General features: G+C 50.0%; 1 protein-coding gene across 2 annotated transcripts in view; it reads right to left on the minus strand.

The window, feature by feature from the left end:
• NACC2 (NACC family member 2) overlaps positions 1–18,336 on the minus strand; it is a 52,781-nt gene extending 34,445 nt beyond the window's left edge. The window contains exon 1 of one of the 2 annotated variants that reach the window (XM_053962360.1): positions 18,178–18,336. The gene's annotated coding sequence lies outside the window, so the exon portion shown is untranslated. Of the gene's footprint in view, positions 1–16,911; positions 16,962–18,177 lie in introns of those variants that run through there. The other variant, XM_053962363.1, reaches the window with a different exon arrangement.
• Positions 18,337–23,776: the final 5,440 nt, after the last annotated feature.

Raw genomic sequence — 23,776 nt, forward strand, 5'->3', positions numbered from 1 at the left:
GAGCAGCCAAGCTCCTTTTCCCCCAGTGAAATTCTGCAGTAAGTGCAGATCCCAAAGGCAAGGTTCTGCCCAAACCAGAGGACAATGAAGCATAATAATTCCAGGGGAAACAAACTTAGTCTGAGACCCTTCTGCACAGAGAAGGATCTTAAAAAGCGACGAGCTCTTTGCTCTCTCCACGCTGCAAAAGGCACTGGGGAAGAAACCAAACAGAGCAGGTCAGATTTGCTGGGTGTTTATGGCATCCACCTGCTCTGTGCCCGTTGCCTGCTGTACTCCCTACCTGGGCTGAAGGAGTTAACAGCTCCTCTGGGATGTAACAGGAGCTGGAGTTAGTCACCCAGGCATGTCCGGATGGCACCAACCCCGAGCTGCCTGTGAATGAAGTTGCCTTGGAGATGCAGCCAAAACCAATGACCAGATATTAACTTTTCACCAGGGGCTGCCAAGGCAGGCAGAACTTGTGAAACCAGCAGGACACAGCTTCCAGCCAAGCTGGAACATTTGGATGCAACGTGAGGGACCCCTGATTCCCCCCGGAGGAGTAAAACTTTGTGTCTTTGCTCAAGGAACAGGAGAAATTTCCCCTTGCAAAGCCAAGCAGGCCAAGGACTGGCAATAAAACCCAGCTCTGGGACCTTCTGGAGTGGGCAATTAATGTCCATAAGCAAGATGATGCCTTCCCTTGGTTTAATTTTAAAGTTGATATTAAAGATAGCAGCTCATTGCTATTAAAGATAGCAAGCTCCTTAATTCTTTCTGTAATCAGCTTCATAAGCAGAAAAAGCAGCATGGGCACCTTACCCAATGCAGCTGAAATGAGACATCATGAAACAAAACCATTAAGAAAGAGTTCAGGGGCTGGGCTGGTGCAGGATCACACATCTGCCTAAGCCAGCACTTCCTCTCCCCTTCCAAGGGCAGGTTTGGAAGTGGGTGAGCAGGAAGGTGAGGCTGCTGAGCCTCCCAGGGCAGCCACGCAGAAAGAAACTCAACTTCAGGCAGAGCTTTCTCAAATCTCAGCTCAGAGCTTCCTTTTGTGCCGCCCTGGAGGTGCTCAGCCACTCCACTGTGCGAGGAGGACAGCGGGTGCCCAAAAAGGTGGCAGCAGGTAGCACCAGGAGGAAGAGCATCCACTCAATTCCAGGCATGAAACCAACCTCACCTGCACCTCTCCTCCTTCCAATCTCACTGACCCAAGGAAATAAAGAGCTTTCAACCACAACAAGGCTCGTTCTGCACGAGATAAATCAGAGCAGCACACGCCACGCCTGCCCTGGGGAGCATGCAGCGCCACTGGACACACCTCAAGCCCTGATTTCCAACCCAAAATCCTGCCCCTGCAGGGGATGATGCTCTCCAGGCCCTGCAGTGAGCTCCAGTGCAGCTCACACAGGGGATGACTTGCAGGGCTGTGCCCCACCAGCAGCACCAGCAGAGATGAGCGGGCGGTGAAGCCACACTTGGGGCTGTCAGGGACATCACAGACCCATGAAGATGAAATGAAATGGACATCTTCCCATCAGAGCAAACCCTTCCTTCCCATCTGCACGCCAGCCCCTTGATATTTTTTCCCTGAAGGAAAAACAGAAGATGCTTTCCATAAGCAGACGATTTCAGCAGCTAATTTTACCATCACTTATGGTCGACTTTATGACTAAGATTTCATGCTGACTATATTAATCCTGTCAAATTTCAGAGTGAGAGAGAAATGATACTGTATATTTTATGGCTGCAATAACTTCTAAGCCATTAGACATGCATGCTGACATGAAAGTAATCAAATTGATTTTTTCCTATTACAATGAAGAACTTTGTATGAGCAAATAGTCTTTCTGGCACAGGAATGAAACGCCAAGAAGCCTGTGCTCACTCAGGAAATTAGGAAATTGCCACGAGCCATCGTTCAGAAATTTGAGTTTTCTGCTTACTCACATTTTATTGTCACCAAAGCTGAAAGGGACATGTTAGTCAACCAAAGGATCGACAAAAGCCAACGCCAGGGATAATCAGAGGGGTTTGAAGCCCTGTTAAATACTGCAGAAGCTGCAGTTAATTGTTTTCCCAGCATTAAAGGCTCCCCTGTGCCTTTTTTAACCTCATCAGACACGTTTTTCCCCCTCACAGCTCACTGGCCACTCCTCCAGGTGCTGGGTGGGCAAGGCAGAGTGGACCAGAGTAAGTTGCTCAGAGGGTTTTTGGCAAGTCCTGGAGCCCTGGAAGTGTTAATGGATATCCCACAGCCAATGAGAAAGCCTGTGGGCCAGAAGGTCAACTGAAATGATTTTTAAATGCAAATAGGTCGTTAATTGTAAATTCCACCTGCTTAGTGCTCTGCTGAGCGTTTCAACACCAACTCATCTCTACAGTTCAGCTCTGCCACCCCAAAATTCCAATTTAAAACCCCTTAATCCAACCCGTGTGCCAAGCTCTAGAGCAAGTCAGGCGGAAACAGCCCCACGGTGGGCAGACAAGTGGCAGGGCAGAGGTGCCAGCCCGGGGTGTCCTGTGGGGACAGGGGCACACCCGGGCAGGGCAGGGGCTCTGCAAGCCAGGCCTTGCAGGGATGGGCCAACAGGGCACACCTGCCAGGTGAAAAACCCTGTGGAAACCTGTTTGCTTCCCCTGCTGCGTGAGAACACGTTGGGTGTGAGAGGACAAGATCAGAGAGGCTCAACATCTCCAAACACTCAGCAACTAGAAGCAATTAAGAGCAGATAACACAAATAATGCAAGAGGCTCACCTGACACCCTGCGGGCACAGCCAGGGCTCCTCTACAGCCAGTAAAGTGCAAGGTTTTCTTCTCATTTTCAGTGGTTTTGTACAATATAGGTATCAATCATTAAATAATGTCAGATCTTTCAGACTAAGCGAGCTGCACGAAAAAAAAACTGGCACAGGGACGTGCTAAAGCTGTCTGAAGGCTCAAAGAGATAGGGGTGTGTATGTACATATTTATTTATATACATATATGTATCTATGTCTTGGGTTAGCAAAATAATTAGAGTTTTAACATGGATTTAGTTGCAAATTAAAATGCTTTGATGTCTGTCTATCAAAACCACTTATTTTTGGTTATGTTTTCTTTTGGGTTTTTTTTTTTTCAAACAAAAAGAATTTAGAAATACAAAACCATAAAACCACAACTACATGGATCGCCTCAACCAAGACTTGCAAAAGACCAATTTTAGTGAATTCCAATTTCAGTGAATTCCAATTTCAGTGATTTCCTTTGTCCTTCCACACCAGAAATTTGTAAAATCATCCGAGCTGCCGTGCACAGGGAATCTTCCACTAGACCAGGTTGCTCCACCCAACATGGTCTTAAACAAAATCAAAGTTGGGTATTTTGTCGTTGTTCTGGGGCTTGTTATTATTTGGGGTTTGTTTGGTTTGTTTTTTTTTTTTTAAAGTCGCAAAGCTCTCCCAACAAAACCCAAGCCAAAGCCCATCCCAGCACACTGAGCCCCATTAACCAGCACCAACCCCAGGCCCCTTCCGCTGCCCCTGGGATTCAGGAGGATCCCACACTCCAGAACATTCCAGAACAAGCCTGGTCCTGTCCTGACTTGGGATGCGGTGCCCAGAGGAGGACGAGCAGCGAGCCTCGAGCCCCCCACCACCCTGCCCTGAACCCCCAGCAGGAAACATCAAATCCTGCCAACCAAACCCCGGCAAGGTCGCGCTTCAAAGTTATTCCCCAAACCCAGAGTCTTGCAAAGGTAGGAGAAGGCTCCCAGGAGAGGAAGTGAACAATATCCATGAGTTTCTCATGACCTTACGGAGATTGCCATGACAACACCGCCTCGATCCTCCAAACATGGATATATTCATTTGCACTGGTGTGATTGAGAATAATTAGAGTGAGATTCCCTGAGCCGGGGAGTCACAGCCGTGCACGGCTCCGGCAGCAGAGCCCAAGTTTCAAGGGAAGCAGCCTCAAATTTAAATGTAAAAAAGAAAACCGACAACACTCTTCGGAGCCGCGTGACCTAATTCATTACAAAGAATGTCAGTTAGCAAACCTTTTAAATAAAACATTAAGCTAGAGGTAATTTGAAGCCTTGTGGATTTTGTTTTACTCAATTATTTTCTAATGCTTCAACTTCAAGAATAAATATGCAGGAATCAAAAAAAAAAAAAAAAAAAAGGAATACTAAGGGTTTCATTTAATTCTTTTTTCAAAAGAAATGAAGACATTCATACTAAACCAAAATACCCTCTCAACCAAGCTGGATTTTTAATTAAAACTTTTATGTCCTACAAGATTCTTCAAGGTTATAATATCTGCTCCCACATCGTGAGGCAGCATCACGCTCGCACAAGGGCGAGCCCGACATCCACGTTAGAACAACCTGTGCTGTGCATTGCTATACCTTATTTCCAGGACATCCACTCACAAATTAAACCAGGCTGGAATGCTATTTCTTCCCTGCCCCATAATTTCCACAACCACTGGCAATTTTCACTCTGTTGGGAAGAGTTTCCCTGCAGCAGACTGAGGCGGGGGATGATCACGCTGGCCTCTGCTTGGGTTTTATTAAAGCCTGGTGGTAAGAGCACGGCTGGAGGGAGGCAGGTGGGGATGTGACACCTCTGCAGAAGGGCAGCAGAGGGTAAAAGCCACTGCTGATGCTCACAGCCTAGAATTAATTGGGAAAATGGGGAAAAGAAAGGGAGAAACAGAATCCCGGAGTAGTTTGGGTTGGAAGGGACATCAAAGCTCACCCAGTCCCACCCCTGCCATGGGCAGGGACACCTTCCACTGGCCCAGGCTGCTCCAAGCCCTGTCCAGCCTGGCCTTGGGCATTTCCAGGGATGGGGCAGCCGCAGCTTCTCTGGAAGGAGCTCGGTGAACACTGCAAATGCTCTTCTAAGAAATACAACAAAACTAAGAAAAAAAAAAATAGTCATAAAGAGGCATCCTCTGAAGCAAAAAAAAAAAAAAGAAAAAAAGAGTTTAGAGCTAAATATTTGATTTGATTTTGGCAGCATCGCCCTTTTCCAGAGGCTACCAGAAAGAGATTTGCAGGAATGTGCTTAACACCGCTCTGCTACAAGTCCGTGCTACAAAACATTCCGGAAACAAAGAAACCCAGAAGATAAAAAGATTCCTTTCCGCCACACTGTTCAGAATAAAACACCTCCCCTGCTTTGATTCGGCCTTCCTTGCAATGTTTAAAAAATAAAAAAAGTCAGCCTTTCCCTGTAACCGACCCAGTGGGGTCCAGCAGGGATCCCCAGCACTCCCATCCCGACCCCGGGAGATGCCAGGGAAGCAGAGCCAACTCATGCAACCCCTCACTGCTCCCATTTTCACCTCACAACCGCACCCTGGGGCCACTTTCGGGGTGTTAAAAGTTCCCTGTGTCACCCAAAGGAAGGATTTGGCGTTGGTGGAAGGTGTGAAGGGTGGAACTCTTCAACTCTTCAACCCAACCCCGCTGCACCCAGGGCTCCTTTTCAGGGCAGAAAACTCCGGATAAAGCCACTTCTCTGCAGCAGGGAATAAACAAGGATTAGAATTCACCCGTTCATAACAGGGAAACCCTGCAGCTAGAGGTGGAGTCAGGCAGTGCCGGAACATCCAGCCTAAGTTGCTTGACGAATGCTAACTATGACTTCCAGCTTATTTATCTAATTTGGGTTGATTTTTAAATATTGAGTTATCTAACCAGACACGAAAAGAGAGCCTGAAAATTTCCCGTGTTAGTGAGAACTCTCCCTGCCACCGTAATTCAATCTACATGTCTGAATATTACTGACTTTTCTCAATCACATTTGTATTGAGAAATCAGGACCTCGTTTTCTCAAATGGTGTTAAGTGCCTGGAAAACGGGGTTCTACAGCAAACGAGCCTCTCCAAAGCTGCAAGTGATGCACAGCTTGCAAGTATTTTAGTAATTTACAATATTTATCAGGCTCTATTTTTGCCAATCAATCCATAAGAAGAGCAGAACAGGCAATACCTGTAAAACAATCCGCTCGATTTCAGCGCGGCCGCCTTTCCGTGTGAGAAAGGGGCAGCCCTGAACTGACACAACCAGTTTGCAACACGCACCAAAAAAATACACGCAGGAGGGATGAAGTCAGTGGCAAAATCCTCAATGGCTTCAGCCGGGCCAGGATCGCCTCCAGGAACGTGCTGATGCTTGGAGAAACATCAGGGAGATGCCAAGGCTGGAGAAAAGGAGGCTCTTATGGCTCTCCACAACTGCTGACAGGAGGGAGCAGCCAGGGCTGGGCAGGCTCTGCTCCCAGGGAACAGGGACAGGAGGAGAGGGAACAGCCTCCAGCTGGGCCAGGGGAGGGGCAGCTTGGACACCAGCAGGAATTTCTCCATGGACAGGGTGGCCAGGCACTGCCCATCCCTGGAGGTGTCCAAGGAAGGCCTGGACGTGGCACTCGGTGCTCTGGGCTGGGGACAAGGTTGGCGTGGGTCACAGGTTGGACTCGATGATCCCAGAGGATTTTTCCAGCCTCGGTGATCCTGTGAAGGCTGCATGGGGCAGGACCCATCCCACTTCCAGTGTCCAACCTCCCAGCACCCCCGCAGTGCCCCCATCCAGGTAGTCTGACTGGTCCCAGTGATCCAGAGGCTGAAACTGGTGGCCCTGGACGCCCGGGGAGTCTGTCCCTGTGGAATCTATCCCAGTCCTGCTCCTTGGAAGTGCTGCTCGTGCCGAGGGTGGTGCTGAGCATCCCCACCCCACGGAACACGAGGCACCAGCAGGTAATTTCAGGGAGCACCAAACAGCTGAGAATATCAGAGGCTGTAATCACCATCAGGGCGGATTTGAAACAACAATCCAAGCACAAAAACCCTCCCTGACCATCCCTGAACCCATGAGGTACCACGCACTCCCCCCAGCCCCAGCCCTGCTTTTAAAATTCAGCCTTTATCAGCTTGAGTTGAGCAAATCCAGTCAAAAGGCAGAAACGGATTGTGCTAGTAAGCAGAAAAACTGTTACATCTTCTGAATGTAATTTTGCCAAAAGCCTCTGCACAATTTTTTTTGTCACGCTTTGCATTATGAAGGAAATTTCTTTTTAGAAGAACAGGAGAATGATTTGCATAATATTCTTTGCAAGTTAATATCAGCCTCTGATAATGATCTCTGCATAATGCAAAAACGTTTGAGAAGACTGTTACAACACTAAGTAATCATATTTTAAATTATGTTTCCCTTTATAGAAAGGTGTTGCAAAAACACACAGACATGAAATCTGTCTGTTGAAGTCCCAAGAACCACCTGACCATCTTCCCACTATTCTACTGTTACAGATTGCAACACTGCCTTTCAAAATCTTACAAAACAAATTACGCTGCAACAGTCTGGCTTCACAGAAGGCAGAGCTTTTTCCTGTGCTGCTGCTCCAGCACATTACATTTCACAAGAGCCTCTGATGTGCTGCACGGGTTAAGCAAGGGCCCAGAAATGAAGCTGTAACAGCACCAGACGTGGCCATTCAGGCAGATTCTCCCATCTCACACTGCCAGCAGGCGCAGGTGGCAGCACCAGGGCATGCCCTGCCTGCCACCAGCTGCAGGGGACACTGGTTTAGCTGGGTGATTCCTGCTTTGGCCCAGCTGCCTCACAGATGGAGCAGTGGCAATTCAGCCTGTGACAACCCCACGGGGCCGGGTGTCCCTCCCAGCAGGCAGGGGTGCCCCCGAAATCCCCGCGAGGGACGAGGCGCTGGGCGCAGCCACGAGATCGCCGCTCACGCCGTCGCTCGTGGCTAATCGGGGCAGGAACTAAAGAGAAAAGCAGAGGTCCAGGAGGAAGCCATTTGTACAGCTCTGCTCTTATACATCCTGCCAGATGTGGGCGATTTCCCTCAGCCCATCTCCAAAGGGGGATGTGGGTGGGAAGCTAATGCACTTGGATGTTAAATACTTCATATGTCACTACGACTTAACGGCCACAGGCAAGTGGTTTAAACCTGAGCTAACCTTCCCTGAGCTACAAGGAACAGAGGGAGGTTCCCGGGACAGGAGCCAGGAGTGGGACAAGGAGCAAAGAGACACTTTGGGACCAGTCGTAGCTCAGATTTGGGGTGAAGCACGGAGCAGGATCCACGGGGTGGGCTGTGCTCCCAAGGGCAGTGCCAACAGCAGAGTGTGTCCCAGAGAGCCACCGTGCCCATGGCAGCCTCAGGAGCACAGTGGGCAGCACGCACAGCACAGTGCCACCCACGCCTGTGACACACACAACAGGGCATCATTCAGCCTGCACGGTGGGTGGTTCCTGTCCCACCTACAAAGCGAAGACTAAAATTCAAATACCAGATCTGAGCAGCCAAGGCAAGGAGAAAAGAGCCTCTGGGATGTCAGTCTGAGCTCGCCGGGGCAGCTCAAGCGCTGCCCTGGGTATGAAACCATCCCAGGCTCATGAGGTCATTCCTTGGTAACTTGGAGGGTTTGTCCAACTACATCCAGTGGTGGGCAGGAGAACAACCCTTCACCCCATCCCATCTCCCCTTTTCATACCTTCTGAAACAAGTTCCAAGCAGCTCCTTGCTACACCTCATCCCAGGCTTCCTCAAATGGCTTTGCAAGCACTGCGAGGTTGGGTTTTTCCTTCAAAAACTGCCAGCAAATCTCTCCCTTTTTTCCCCAAACTGGCATATCCATCCATACAGGTGGGTGGTACCACCAAGACACAACTCCTAAGCTCCCAACCCACCTCCTGTCACCTGGACAGCCATCACCTGGACAGCAGGAGGGAAAACTTCTCCCAGCAAACACCGCAGCCGCCGGCACGTGCGCCGGGGCGGGCACCAGGGTGTGGCAACCGCCTGCACCAAATATTTCCATTGCTAATGCTGCACCCTGGGTCTTGGACAACATTCCTGAGGCACACAGGAGAGGTCAGGAGCAGGCTGCAGGGCGGGGAGTGGACACCAAAGCACCCAAACAGCACAAATCCCTCAGGCACAGCCAGGGGAGGCTGCAGGAGCACGGCTCCCCTGGGGCTGCCACTTGTGATGCTTCATGAATGCCTTGCAACTGAACTGCACCTACAGTGCTTCCAGGATTTTGGGGGGAAAAACCACTTGGGAGGTGTGAAAAAGAACCAAGGAATCATGACTGTCACTCTATAGAACCTTACAGAAGAGTGGTAAAAGCCACTGGAATGTTTTTGTTTAAAATCACTGGCAACACTTTGCACACTGTGGACATCACCAAGGTGCCACCAGAGTTCTCTGTGTTTTGATGATGGCCAAGAGAAAAAATTAAGCTCAATGCTCTGCCCAGCTGTGCTGGGGTGACAGCCTGGACCAGACACACACAGGCTGCAGGTTCTCTTGGTTCCTCCACCCCCTCCAAGTTGTGCTGCCCTCCTGTCCCCCTGCAAAAGAGTTAAGTCCTCCCTCCTGCATAATTTCTCCTGCCAAATGCAGATTAGTCAGCAACTACTGCAGGATACACCTCTCCTAAGGCACTCATGAACAAAGCAACAGCCAGTTTGGGATCTTAAAGGGAAGGTAAATGAGGAAACTTCCTAAACTTGATTGCAAAAATATTCATGAAGGTACCCCGTGGCTCAGGTACCTCCAGCTGCTCTGCTGAAGCTCCCACTGGCTCCCAAGGGAATGCAGAGGTGTGATGGGCACTAAATCAGTGCTGCAAGCTGGAATTAGAATCCACCAGTGGATCTGAACACCACCAAACCAAACCCCCAGTCTGGTGACACAGTCCCAGCCCTCACTGCCTGAGCCCAGAGCAAACCTTGGGATGGAGGCTCCCACTGCCCAACCAGAGCACTGCAAGCACCCTGGGCTCCCTCTACATGTTTACAGTCGCACAAAGAAACCAAACACCCAGCAGTCATCTCAAAGGCCAGTTATTAGATCACTTGAAATGAGCTGAAATGAAATTCCCACAGGTTTTATTGGACTACTGAGATATTGATTCTGGTGTGCCTCTCACTCAGCCTGCAGCACAGAAATTCACCCTGCTGGAAATCCCACCCGTGTGCCAGGCCAGAAAATTCACTGGCAATGTCCAGGGCTGCTTTTCCTTGCTCCCTCTTCCTGGGCCTAGAACTTTCCCTTCCCCTAAGGGGGGGATGGGAAAGCTTGACTGGCACAAATGCTGCTGGTTTCACCCAAAGGCACAAACCACCCCCTGTGCCAGAACACACCTCCAGTTCACCTGGCCAGCTGAGCTGGGGCAAGGATGGGTCCCACTCTGGCAAGGCCTCCCCCACCCCTGCCACTATTTCACAATTTTGGATCCCCATCCCCGATTCTCTCAGGTTATAAATTCACGCGATGCCTCGACAACAAAACAACACCACTATAAATTATTCTATTTTTTTTTTTTTTTTAACCCACATAAAAAGGGAGCAAAACAATTAAACCCCAGGCTCTGCTGCGTGTGCAGAGGCACTCCAGAGCTCCAAGGAAGCACTTCCCCAGCCCGGGCTGCCCTGTGATGCGGTGCCAGCGGCACGCTCTGTGCTTCATGCCTCACTGCCCACGGCATGAACCCAGCCCCGGGCACTGCCAGCCCAGTGTTCCCTGCTCTCCCCAGCCCTGCAGATGTTTCAGCTCCACTGGGTTCCCTGGCCAGCCCACCAGCAGCCATCCCTCCTCTCCTGCCCGCCTCGGAAGGCCGTGAGCGGCTGGGAGGCGGCAGCTCTGCGGCTTGCACGGGTCTGTTCAGATTTTTGCTTTTGGAAGAAAATATCTAAATGAAAATTCATGCTTGCAGCATAAACACAAGCTGGGCTGGTACTCCACTCCTCCCTCGGCGGGATGTGCTCATCCCTGGACTTGCAGCTCAGCCAGTCCTGAGGTGCATCACTGCCTGGACAGCAGCACACCCACCCTCCCAAAAACCCCAAACCCCGTCCCCATGCTGGCAAGGACAATGCTCATCCCTAAAGGACCTGCCCTTCCCAACTCATCCAACATCCCACAGGAGGTGCAAGGCTCTTGGGCAGCGCAGGCAAAGCTCTGGAGGTGCCCAGGAGCGTGTAAGGCTGGGACTGAGCAGCACAGAGTGTTCTGGATGGGCTGGAGCCTTGGCGAGGCTGGAGTGGCTGAGCACAGCCCACAGCCCTGATGCAGCCATGGCACGGCTCCTGGGAGCTCTGTGGTGAGTCAAGAAGCCCTGATGTTGGATTCACTACACAGCCTGTGAATTAGTCAATCCTCCTCTTTCCCCTGGGGAGGGGGGCTGGTCCCAATTCAAATATTGTGTAAGCTGAAAAAGAGCCTCTTAAAAAAAAAAAAAGAAACAACAACAAACCCAAACAGATAAAATGCAGAAATACTATTTCAGAGGAACTGGGGAAAGCTGAAGCAATAATGACAAACGATTCCTTGCTGTTCTCCCATTCCCTTCCTCCCAGGGCCTTAAAAAGGCTTCTCACCATCCCACTCCGGCCCTGCTCACGTTACACTGGGATCAACCAAAGCAGAGTGTGGTGCTCGTGTCCTGCCCAAGGTCACCGTGACAGCCAGAGCCCAGGAGGAGCCCAGCCTGGAGCTTCTGGAGCTTCCCAGGGCTCTGGCCCAGCCCCTGACCCCGGCATTCCCACATTCCCAGGCATGGCCTGGGGGGAACACGCGACCTGGGGAGTGATGGAGCAACGGGGCTGGGTTTTGTTGGGTTCATTTCCGTGGACACCACGCAGAAAGCCAAGGCAACCTTCCCAACTTGCCCTTTTCTCCAAGGCTTTTCTCTCTCCCTCCTTTTCTTCCCCCCAGTTCTTAAAATCCAATTATAGCACAACTCTCTCAGCAGGGGTCAGTGTGGAATAAGAATCGCCCGAGTTAATGGACATGAGACCAAGAAAGATTAATGCCTAAATGGTTTCAAAAGTTGTATGATGCCGATTTCATTAACATTTTAATTGTAATGTATCTTTTTAATCTTCTTTCACACTAATGGTTTTTATATGCTTCAAAAAAGAGAGAAAAAAAAAAAACTGCTGACAACAAAAATATCAACATACCAAAATTAACAGACGGAACTGAGCGCTGTAATGGGAACTGAATGAAATGCAGAAAACCATGTTAATGATGCATTAAGAGTAGAAACTGTGCTCAGACAAGAGTCAAAAATTCAGCCCTACACTTGCATGCCCTGACTTTGAACAGGGGCACCTTTCCCCAGGTGCTCAGCACAACCCCACGTTGTGTCTTTCAGGGAAAAAAAAAAAAAAAACAACAACCTGTCAAGTTACTTATGCTTAAATGTACATTTCATAATCAATTAGAAGTTGTATGGAAAAAAAAAACCATAAAGCAACAACCCCAGCAGCTTCACCAAACGCACAGGTTTATAAAAAAAAAAAAAAAGCTGGTAATTAATCTAATTTAACCAGGGTGAGAAAGGAGCAGCAGGTTCAGGGGAGGAGGCTGCTGCTGTTGTCCATCCCCTTCTCCATGGAATGGCACTGCTGTGGTTGTCACCACTCCCTGGGCTCAGGCACCTCAAGCACAGCAGAATTCCCAGACAGGAAAGCTGCTGTTGCAACCGCCGTGCAAAATTTTATTTTACTTAATTAGAAGACAATTAAATTTAAGCAATAATGTTTCATTAAGCATGGGCATGTATTGATGATGTTAGCATGGATAAATGGAGGCACAGAAGGAGCAGATAATTGGGGAGCAGACAGATGAAGTTTTAAACAACTTTGGTTTGTAAAATGAGTGAGAGATACGATTCTGCCACCTGCCCTGAGGCCAAGCTGCAGCTGCAAGGGTGATGCAAAAACCACAAAGTTTTCCTTCCCAGACCATGAGAACTTCTTAGAAGGCAGAAGATCCGGTCAGAGGGATTCAAAGCCTCCTTATGCCCATTAGGAAATCATAATCCCTAAGTTTGCCATGAGGATGTGATTCCAGCCACAAGAGAATAACCAAAATGCACATTATCCTACTCAGGTTTGGGCCTTGAAGGTTGCTGCAGCTGGTGAGGTGCTGAGGGAGGTTTCCAGTGAAGGGGCACCTATGGAGAGAGGTTATTCCTGCCAGTGGGAATTTCATCCCACAGGATCTCAGCCATGCCTCTGCCAGGAGGGGTCTGTACTCCCCCAGGGCAGCCAGGCTCAGGCATCCCTCTGGAAGTCTCCCAGCAAGCCCCATCTGCCTCTCCCCTTGGAAATCAAATCCTTTTATCCACCTTCAAATGGATAAATCCCCACTCCCCATCTCCTTTGGGCACCTTGCCATCGCCTTCTGCAGGGCACACCACGAAACACCAACCCCTCCACTGCTGTCTCACGTGAAGCCTCTGTGCAGCACAACCCCATAAAGCTCAGGAGGGCCAAAACATTATCAGCCCTTTGCCCTGCCACCACTGCCCAGCCTGTCCTGCAGCCTCCCTGCAAGCACTGATGTTCTCTCCCGTTTCCATAACGCTTCCTATAATCCAAGTGTAAATGTTTGTCCTATGACAGGGAGAACTGGCATGTAAAACATGTCCCCCCACACAAAATGTATATATATATATTATATATATATATATATCCCAGGCTGCCATATGCTTCCCAGTGGATACCACGGCAGGAATGCTCTGTGGAGAGCAGCCAGGACCCTTCTCCACCTCCACCTCAGCCCCACTGAACCCCCAGCTCCTGGCACAGGCTGTGCTGCTGAAATCCTGCCCCTAAACACCCCACACCTGGCTGCTGTCCCCCAATCCATACACCCCTGATCATCCAGAGGAGCCCTGATCGCTACCCAGAGATGCTGCAGGGGGGAAAAGAGGGATTCTCTCCTGCTGTTTTCATGAATGATGAACAGATCCTGACCGTGGCTTCGTGGGGATGACACCGGGGAGGTGAAGGGTTTAATCTCATCCCAGTGACTATATATGGTCACCCTGATGGAGCCACCTCCCTCTGCTCACGCTCTGCTGCCCTTGGCTCCTGGCACTGGGCTCCGCAGCAAACTGGCAGGGCCTGGGCACGGCGCCGGCGCGCCAGAAGTCAGCAGACTCCCCACGTTCCTGTGCTCTCTCTCCCCCTTTCCCAATTTTTTTCTGGCTTGTAAAAATCTTTTATCAGTTAAAAACCACAGAGAATGCGCAAATGCTCAAGTAAAAAAAAAAAACAAAAAACCCTAAAACATTTTAAGAGAGCTTTATAGAGAATTGTTGCACGGGGGGGAAAAAAAAAAAACCCAAGCTGTCAAGTTACTTATGCTTAAATGTACATTTCATAATCACTTAGATGTTTTATGAAAAAAAAATAAAATCAATCTTTTGGTGAAAAGTGTATCAATTCATTCAGCCCACACGGGCTGGTTTGTTAGTGGAGGGTAGTTTGTGGCTGCAATTCCTGCCCCACCCCCATCCACCCACCTAGGGGGAAAAAACGCACCGAAATACTTGTCTTCATAGGAAATGCAACACCAAAAAATGTACTTGACACGCAAAATTCTGTGAAAACTCTGACGTGAGGACCTCTGAAAAGCCTGAGGCCAAACTGCACCGGCTGCGAGCAGCCCCGGGAACACACACAGCACAAAACCTGTGCCAAGGGCTATTTATCTTCATTTTATCCCATTGAGCCAGGAGCTTTCAGGGGGTCTTGGTCCAGAGACCATAGCAGAGAAGTGCTCTCATCACCACTGTCCCAACAGCATCCCCCATCCCGCCTGCCCAGCCCAGCCTGGATCCGTGGGATCCCTCACAGGGCTGAACCCCCCAGCAGGGAGAAGGAGGAAGCTCCACACGCTGCTTCCATCCTCTGTCCCAGCAGTCTGATTTTTATTACCTCCGTCCCCATTTAGGAGTAACCACATGACAAACCCGAGCGCAATCCTGCCCGGGGAGCTCGCCTGGGATTGCCTCTCCCTCCCCGGGAACACGGCGTTTTAGCAAGTTTTCCCCTCACAGCAGAATTTGTGGCTACAAAGAATGTAAGATTTAATTTTTTTTTTTTTTTTCAGATCCCTGTTCTGCCTCCAAACATTTGCTTAAAAACAAGTTGAACTTAAAAAAAAGAAAAAAAAACCCCAAAAACCCCAACAAAAAATAAACCACTAATGAATCACAGTTCCTAGCAAATGAGCAATTGCAGTTGACACAATGAATTATGCCTGAAGCAAGCTGGGAAACATATTTTGCAAATGATCTCATCCACAGGCAAACCTGGCATGACACTTGATTTGCTAAAAAAGACACAAAGCCTGTCAAAATTCCTGTCACTCCGCAAATAAAGTCAGGTAGAGAAAACCAACAGCCTCACCCTCTTTTAAGCACGCTTCACCTATTTCTCAACTGCTCTACAGGCTTGATTTAATAAAATAAAAAAAAAACCCACACGCCCTCCTGTAGGTGTGCCCATCCCAGCGGGTGCTGAGGGCTATCGGATCCGCTGCCACTTCCCTGGATGAGGAGTAAATGGGCTGGGAAGCTGCTCTTTGGATGCCAAACACAGGCTCAGCTCGATTTGAAGCCTAATTGCAGCAAGATACGATGCTCGATGCTCGCTCTGGCCATTAGGTATGGCAGGGAACTCACAATTCCCTTTAATTTCCTCCAGCTGCACGCCTGGGTTTTATTTCTTTCATTACATTCAAGAAAACTCAAAGGTTAGAAAAGAAGGGGGGGAAAAGCCACTCAAGTGCAGCCCCCCCCTGCTCCTCAGCATCCCCGGAGCTGTCTCAGAGCAGTTCTCTTTGGCCCAGCACATCCCACCCTATTTCCCCACCTGAAAACTGCTGGCTCAGAAAACCTGGAAAAACTCAAAAAGCCATGGCTGAACCCTCCTTCTAACCCCATTTTGTCGAGTATTTTTAAACACGGAGCAAAGCAGGAGGCGAGTCCCAGCACTCCTTCCCGGGCTGTTCCATGGTGTTTGTCCCCAATCCACGCCACCCCCAGCGCTGCTGTGCCAGCAGAGCCAGCTCTGGTCCCATCCCTGCCCACCCCACAGCCCTCCAGGAGGCCGGGCAGGGACCACGGGCCGTGCAACAAAACAGCCTGAAATAAATATTTCCACTCCAAGGTGAGCTGGGCTGTGTCCCCAGCCAGGGAAGCGCAGTCTGGAGGTTTCTCCCAGGCCAGCCCAGAGCTCTCCGGGTGGATCAGGCTCTGGCAGGAGCTCTGTTGGTGTTCCTTCCCTGGCCAGCAATGCTGCAAAGTGGCCTCGCTCCTCCCTGACACCTCCAGCTGGGATCTGAGCCAAAGCCCAGTCCAGAGGGACTCACCTGGATGCTCCAGCCAGGCTCAAGTTCAAGGAGAAGGGATTTTTCTTTTCTGGACTTACAAGCAGAGAGGATGCTCCGTGTCCCCCCCCCCCCCCCCCCGAGCATGGGGATGCTGCCCTGTCACTGGCACCAGCCAGGAGGAGCCAAAATCTGCCTCCAGTTCCAGCAGGCTCCCTCAGGAAAGCACAGTCATGGCTGGGGGAGCTAAAAGGCTTTTATATTGCCAGAGGGCTCCAAAAATATCACTTCCAAAGTGATCCAGCATCAAGGCACGCATCCCGGCTAATGGCACCCATCTCTCAGAACAAAGGGGGGGCTCTGGGGAAAGCTTGGGGAGCCCTGGACAAGGTTTTGGGAACACAGGAACAGCCACAGGCCAACCAACACACAAACCACATCTCTGGCCCCAGTGGGTTCCCTTGCTCCTGCCCTGATGCCTGGCTTTACTCTGCTCTCTGTAATTCCAGCCGCCTTGGGAGGGTTTTTTTTTTTTTTTTTTGACGAATTTTAAGTTTCAGAAATCCATCCCCACCCTACTCTGTCCCAATACGACAGCTTTTACCCAGTGAAGCCTTAATTAAAAGGCCTCTGCAGGAGGAAAAAACCCAAAACACAGCAGTTACAGCCACAGAAGGACATTTACTCTCAGGAGGGAGAAGATGAGACCCCTAATTTTTATTATACTTGCCACTTACTTCAAATCCAAGCATTATCACCTCCATCATCCTCACCTTACTGTCCTCACAGCCTTACTGTCCTCATCCGGGCAAGCCACAGCAAGTCAGCTCCTAAGGAGCAGCTCAGCTTTGCTCTTTTTCTCTAAAAGCTTTCAGAATTTCAGAGCAGGCTGTGCATCCGGCAGGAAATTTGGGGGGAGGCGTGCTGGGATGCTGCACTTTGGAGCAGCCCCGCTTCTCCCAAGGACCCCAGTGGCAGTGTCCCCACGGAGCAGCAGCAGCAGCAGCAGCAATCATCCCGGCTTGTTTACCGATCCCAGCTTCTCCTGCTGTTTAATATTTCAGCTGGAGAAGGTGAGCCGGCACGCCAGCCCCTCAATTACGCAGGGCGAGAGGCAAACACTTGGCAGGCAGCGAGCACATCAAGCTGCCCACAAGCCTCGCAAATGCCTCCGGAAAGGAGGAGGGGGGAGAGAGGAGACAAAAAAAAAAAAAAAAAAAAAAAAAAGGGAATATTCAAATTAATGAGCCGGCGGGTAATGGAGACTTGGCTGGAAGTGATCCTGCACTTCGGGCCGGCGGAGCAGCACGCGATGTACCGCTGGCACTGGGTTTTCCTAGGGCAGGGAAGATGTTTGGAGAAGTCCTTGAGCGCTGGAACCACAGCAGGCTGCGGCGGGCAGGGCAGCGCTCCCCCAGCCCAGCCCAACTCCCGTCCCCACTTTCTGCACCAGCGGAGCGGCTCCAGCCCCCCGCCACAGAGGGGTCCCCGCTGGGATGGGGGCACACCCCGCCCGTCCCCCGTGAGCCCCCCGCCGCCCCACGGCCCGCAGGTCCATCCCCAAACCCCAGTTTCAGGGTTCGGCCGGGTTTTGGATTTCAGTCTCTCCCGTTTCGCAGCGTTTCCCTCCCCGCGGAGCGAAAAGTCCGAGCCCGCGCCCGCATTTATCCCGCGCCCGCGGCCCCCGGCCCGCAGCCCCCCGAGGCGGGGCTCCCACACACCCCAATCCCCGCACTGCCGCAGGACCGCCAGGAACCCCCCCCGAGCCCCCAAACGCCGCTTCCCACGGGGGTACCGGGGCGAGGCTCCGGTCCGCCCCTGCCCTTCCCCTCCCCGCACCCCCGCCCCGCCCGGGACCCCCGGCACCCCCGGGGCTGCGGGTGAAGGGCGCGATGTGCGTGTGCCCCCAGCCCAGCCCGGCCCGGCCCGGCCCGGCCCGGGGGCCATGAGGGCTCGGCGCTGCCCCGGGCGCTGCCGGGGCCGGTCCCGGGGCCGGGCCGGGGGTCGGGGCCGGGCCGGGGTCCCGGGGCTGCGCTCACCTGCGGGGCGCCGGCCCCCGAGGCTGCCCTGGGCCTGACGCGGCGGGGCCGGGCGGCGGCAGGAAGTGATTCCAGCCGCTCCTCACATGGACTTTCCCTGACCTCGCCCAGCAGCGCCGGCAGCCGCCGCACAGACCGGCCCGGCGGGACCGGCACCGGCAGCGGCTCCGCGCCAGGGCCGCCCGCGGGGCGGGGGCGGGCGGGGGGCGGCACCGGCCCGGGGGGACCCGCGGGAGGAGCCGCGGGGGGCGGGACCCGCCGCGGACACCCCGAACCCCCCCGGGCCCGCTCCCCACAGCCCCGGGCCGCGGGAGGGGCGGGCACGGCCCGGAGCGGGGCGGGAACCGCGGGGCTCGGGCTGCTGCCTTCGGCTCGGAATGTGCTCTGAAATCTGCTGTTTTGTTTTATTTTATTTTATTTTATTTTATTTTATTTTATTTTATTTTATTTTATTTTATTTTATTTTATTTTATTTTATTTTATTTTATTTTATTATCATCTTTTAATTTAATTTAATTTAATTTAATTTAATTTCATTTCATTTCATTTCATTTCATTTTAATATAATCTTTTAATTTAATTTAATTTTATTTTATTTTATTTTATTTTATTTTATTTCAATATTATTTTAATATTATTTTATTTATTATTTTATTTATTTTTTATTTTATTTTTTATTTTATTCTATTCTTTTTTAATATTATTTTATTCTATTCTCTTTTAATATTATTTTTAAACTTTATTATTATTTTTATTTTATTATTTTATTATTCTATTTTATTTATTACATTATTTTATTTTTTATTTTATTCTGCTCTATTTTAATATTATTTTCTTCAATTCTGTTCTCTTTTAATATTATTTTTTATTTTATTAATTTTTTATTTTATTATTTTATATTATTCTATTCTACTTTAATATTATTTTATTCTATTCTCTTTTATTTTTTTAAATGTTCTGGTTTATTTTTATTTTATTTTTTGCCTATTTTATTCTATTTTTATTTTAGTCTATTTTATTTTTATTTTATTTTATTGTCGCTTAATATTTCATCTCATTTTAGTCTTTCTTTTATTTAATATTATTACTTTTTTTGCTGTTTGTATTTTTAATTTCCTTTTGCTCCCTCAGTTTTTTAATTCCATTTATTTTGTCTGTTTATATTTTATCTAACTTTACTTTTCTTTTTAATTCATTTCATTATTTCCTCCCTAATTTCCTTTTCATTTCTTTTGTTACATGAATTTTTTTTAATTTTTATTTTTCACTTCATTTAATATATTTTTCATTTAATCTCATGCCTGTTATTTATTTACTTGTGTTTACCTTTATTTCCTTCATTATTTCATTATATAATGAGCTTCCATTCCCAGGAAAACCCAGTGGAGTTTTGGTATTTATCCCAGCCCAGACTGGATGTCACAGGGAGATGCCCCTTCCCAAACCCTCCTCCTGCAGAAAAAGCCTTTAAAGCATCACAAAAAGCAGAGTAATGTGAGGTGGGACTGCTCGAGCCTTGTGGGCACATTTCCATTCCAAATTTCATCCTACAGCCTAAAAAAATTTTAAAAGTCCTTTTGCTTTGTTGCCTCCCTAAGCCCAAAATATGAAAATCAGCAAATTTGCATGATGAAAGGGTGCAGCGTTGGCCCTACGTCTGCTAAAGGAATTTCAAAGGAGTAACAAAAAACCTCTTTAAAGCAGGAGCCTCTTGCTGTCTGCTTTGCATGCGAGATTATGTCAGAACTTCTTTGGATCTGGAAGTTTCTCTCCTCTCACACTCACCAACATTCATCATTTCGAGGCTGCTTTAAAATCTGCTGCAGAATATCCCCATCTTTTAAAAATCAGCATTGAATGCCTAGAACTGCTCAAGGCTGAGGAATTTCATTAGCACTTGACACTTTAAAAAACAGTGTCAGGTCAGGACAAACACATTTGCTTTTCTGCTCAAGATAAATTCGGGGGCTTTTTTTAGAAATGATGCATGAGAAATATGTCCCCAGCCGCTTTCTGAGGCAGAGCAGTCGTAGAACTCTTCCAGGGTGAGATCCCAGCTCCTCTTCCTGGGTTTTCATCGAAGCATCCCCACATCAGTTCACCTGGAAGGAGAGATAGGAAAAGGGGGGGTGGCTTCCAGCTGAGAGAGGGCAGGGTTAGGTGGGATTTTGGGGAGAAATCCTTCCCTGTGAGGGTGGGGATGCCCAGAGAAGCTGTGGCTGCCCCTGGATCCCTGGAAGTGTCCCAGGCCAGGCTGGACAGAGCTTGGAGCCACCTGGCATAGGGAGATGTGAAATGTGAGAAATATCTCCTGCAAGAACTTCCCTGGCCCAGGAGATGCCCCAAGCCATCTCCCGGGGCTACAGCACTGCTCCAGGGGGGCAAAGACCCCTGTGGGGTGACCAGCACTGTCCCCCTGTCCCTCCCTGAGCACCACGGCCACGTCAGCATGTCCCTGTGTCACAGAGGACGTGGGGACACGGCTCAGGGAACTCGTGTGGCCCCAAGGTGCTGCACTGAGCAGTTCCTCCTCCCCGGCTCAGCACAGGGATTTGGGGCTTGGAAGCCCCCAGCAGCTCCCTGAAAACCCAGCCACGTTCCAGCTGCAGAGCTGGAAAACTCCTGCTCCTCCTCCAGTGCTCCGACAGGAGAGGAAATCCGAGCGCTGCGACTCGCCCAGGGCCTCCCCAGCTTTGAGAGACAGCAGAGCCTGCTAATGCTCCAGTCCAGGAGCATCCTCCCTCCCTTCAGCCATGGACATTTTAAAAATGTTCTGTGATGGAGAAAGAAACATTTCTTAAGTACCATTTGATGTCTTGGAATGGCTCCGGGGCTAGAGAAAACATGTTTATTTACTACTCTGCTGATTTTAATGCGAAAGATTGGTTCAGTGAGTAGAGGAAACAAACCAGGCAACATTTTCCATAATGTCTGCAAAGTGTTCTTGGGCTGCGGAAATATTTTCTTTCTCTCTCTCTCGCCTGCGTTTTTTTCAATCTAGCATTTCAAATTGAAGAATGGCTTGAGGGCTGAAGAAATCACTTGATAAAATACCCAACATTTACATTCTTGCAGGAGAACAGCTAACTTTTTTTTTTTTTTTTTCCATCTGAACAGTGGTTTAGTGAAGCAGAAGAAACAATCCTGCAGCATCCCACGTCCCCTTAACCCTTTCTGGCTGCAGCTCTTCAGCTGAACTTTCACTGTTCACTGCAAAGCTTTAGGGATTTTGTTCCTTCTCCAAATTCTGGGCTCTGAGGCCACTGAAGGTGGCGAAAATAGACTTTGCAGCTTGATTTCCAGGTGTTATTTTGGATGCCTGGCTGGGGACCAGCCCATGGCAAAGCATCAATCTCTGCACCAATCTCTGATTTATTTTGTGCAGGGACGTGACTTTCCAGCAAACTTTGGAAAGCAAAAAGATCTTTCTAATCTTCCTGCCCCCAGAGATGCTGGGGTGGGAATGCCCCTGGACCGATTCCCAGCACTTTGTGGTGGTGGGGATCACCCTGAGCACCCACAGGGCTGGAAGGGGTGCTGGAAGACCTGCAAAAATTCAGGAGTCTGCCAGGAGACCCCCTTATCCCGCAGCAATCCTTCAGAGGGCTTTGCAAAGCACCTCAACTGTCGCATTAGGAGGAATTTTTGTCGTTTGCTTTGTAGGTAGAATACATTTTATCTCCCCAGCCCAAGGTGTGACCAATATTTGTGCTGGGCTGTGAACTACAAGGCCTTGTGGAAGGTGGAGAGAATCTCCAGAACCTTCCCTGTGGTGGCCCACTCAGCCACCACTGCAGCACAATTGATATTCACGGAGCAAAATGTATCAGAACCCCTCGTTTCTGTGCCTTATTCATGCCAGAGGGATCTGCCTTTTCCTCACCCGGTGAACTTTGCCAGGTGATGAGTTCTGCTTGTCCTCCTGCAGGAATAGAGACAATCCTCAAAACCAAACGACGGCACCGGAGGTGAGGGGAGAGCACCGTGGGGATTTGTGGCAACCAGCAGGGCAGAGGCTCTGGCCATGGAGAGCAGTGACTCTCCAGGTGCACCCCTGTCAGCCACAAAGCTCAAATCAGGGATTCAGGCGGCTCTTGCACCACCTTTCCTCCTGGAAATTTGAGACTGAGAGGTTTGATGGCACCGTGTGGCCGTGCTGGGACTTCTTCTGCAGCTGGCCCTGCCTCCTGTGTCGTGGTGTCTCCATCTCCTCCCGCTCCAGGATTCCTCTCTGCTCCCATCAGGGAGCCTGGCTGGGGTGCATTTCACTGGGAAAGCTCTCACCCTGCTGCAGTGAATCTCTCCTGGGTCACGGAGGGTCTCATTCCAGCCCAGCAATGTTTTCATGTCAGCCCCCAGAGCTCCCCTGGGAGGCCCTGGGCTCAGAATTGGCATTTTGATGGTGTTTGAGCTCTCTGAACCCGGCCGTGACCCTGCGAGGTCTCTGCCACGCAGCCCTCTGGTGACAAGAGCCATTGCCACTGCAGCTGGGACAGTGGACATCCCCCACAGCCTCCAGTGCCATCCACGAGAGGAGGGATGAGGTGCTAACACCACATTTTGGGACAAGCCCCTGAAATCTTTGCTCAGCCAAAGCCACAGCACCCGGGGGGATGATTCCTTCCCCAAGAAAGCCTTTTGTTTGTTGTCTTTGGTGGCTGTTCAGCTCTGTCATTTTTTTCTCAGTGGGGTTTTCTCCTTCCCGGCTCTGAAAGGGGTGTGATGGCTCCAGCCCTGCCAGCCTTCCATCCACTCCAGCTCCCGAGATGTCAGCCAGGAGAGGGAAGCTCTGCTGCCAGGCTCTGCCACCTCACTGCTCTGGGCAGGGCTTTCCCACATCAGCACGGTGGGGTCACTCGTGGGGCGATGGGATGGAATCAGATGTTCATGGAATCCCAGAAAAAACCATCCCAATCCAAGGCAGTGACACCTTCCACCATCCCAGGCTGCTCCAAGCCCTTTCCAGCCTGGCGTTGGACACTTCCAGGGATGGGGTGAAGTTAAAGTTGTTGTTTTTTGATGAATAATTTAAATAAATCTCTGAGTTTTCTTCACATGAAGCCTCTACACGGGGCTCGAGCACCGCCCTGTGCCACGCAGCTGACACGGTGCAGATGTGGATTACCGTGACTCCAGCCGGGCTTATTTGATTTACATTAAAATGATTAGGAATAAGTTAAAACAAACAGAAATGAGATGTCTCCAAGGCAGCTGCTTTGTCCTGGCTAAACTGGCACAAGGCTGTGTGCAAAAAGGCTTTACTTGTTAGTAAATAGAGAAATCCTTCAGATCCTGCCGGGAGAATTGCTCCAGAAGCGCAAGGCACCGCTTGTTTCCAGCTGGGTCCCCCGAGGTGAGAGCAGGACAACAACAGAAAATCATGTATCACTGGCCTGTTTCAGTAATTATTTATTATATAATGGTGTGGTGCCTGTGCAAACGGGAGAAGAGAAAGCCCAGCCCTGGGAGGCATTTTCTGGCTGTGTTAATTCGTGGCAGGTACTCACAGCCTGGCTCAGCTGAGGCTGCTGGCCTGGGAGCCTCTGACCTCCCTGGACACAGCCTGCAGACTGTTTTCCCAGGAGCAGCATTAAAATAA

The sequence above is a fragment of the Vidua chalybeata genome, chromosome 21, assembly GCF_026979565.1.
Source record: "Vidua chalybeata isolate OUT-0048 chromosome 21, bVidCha1 merged haplotype, whole genome shotgun sequence".
In the NCBI taxonomy this organism is placed as follows: Eukaryota; Metazoa; Chordata; class Aves; order Passeriformes; family Viduidae; genus Vidua; species Vidua chalybeata.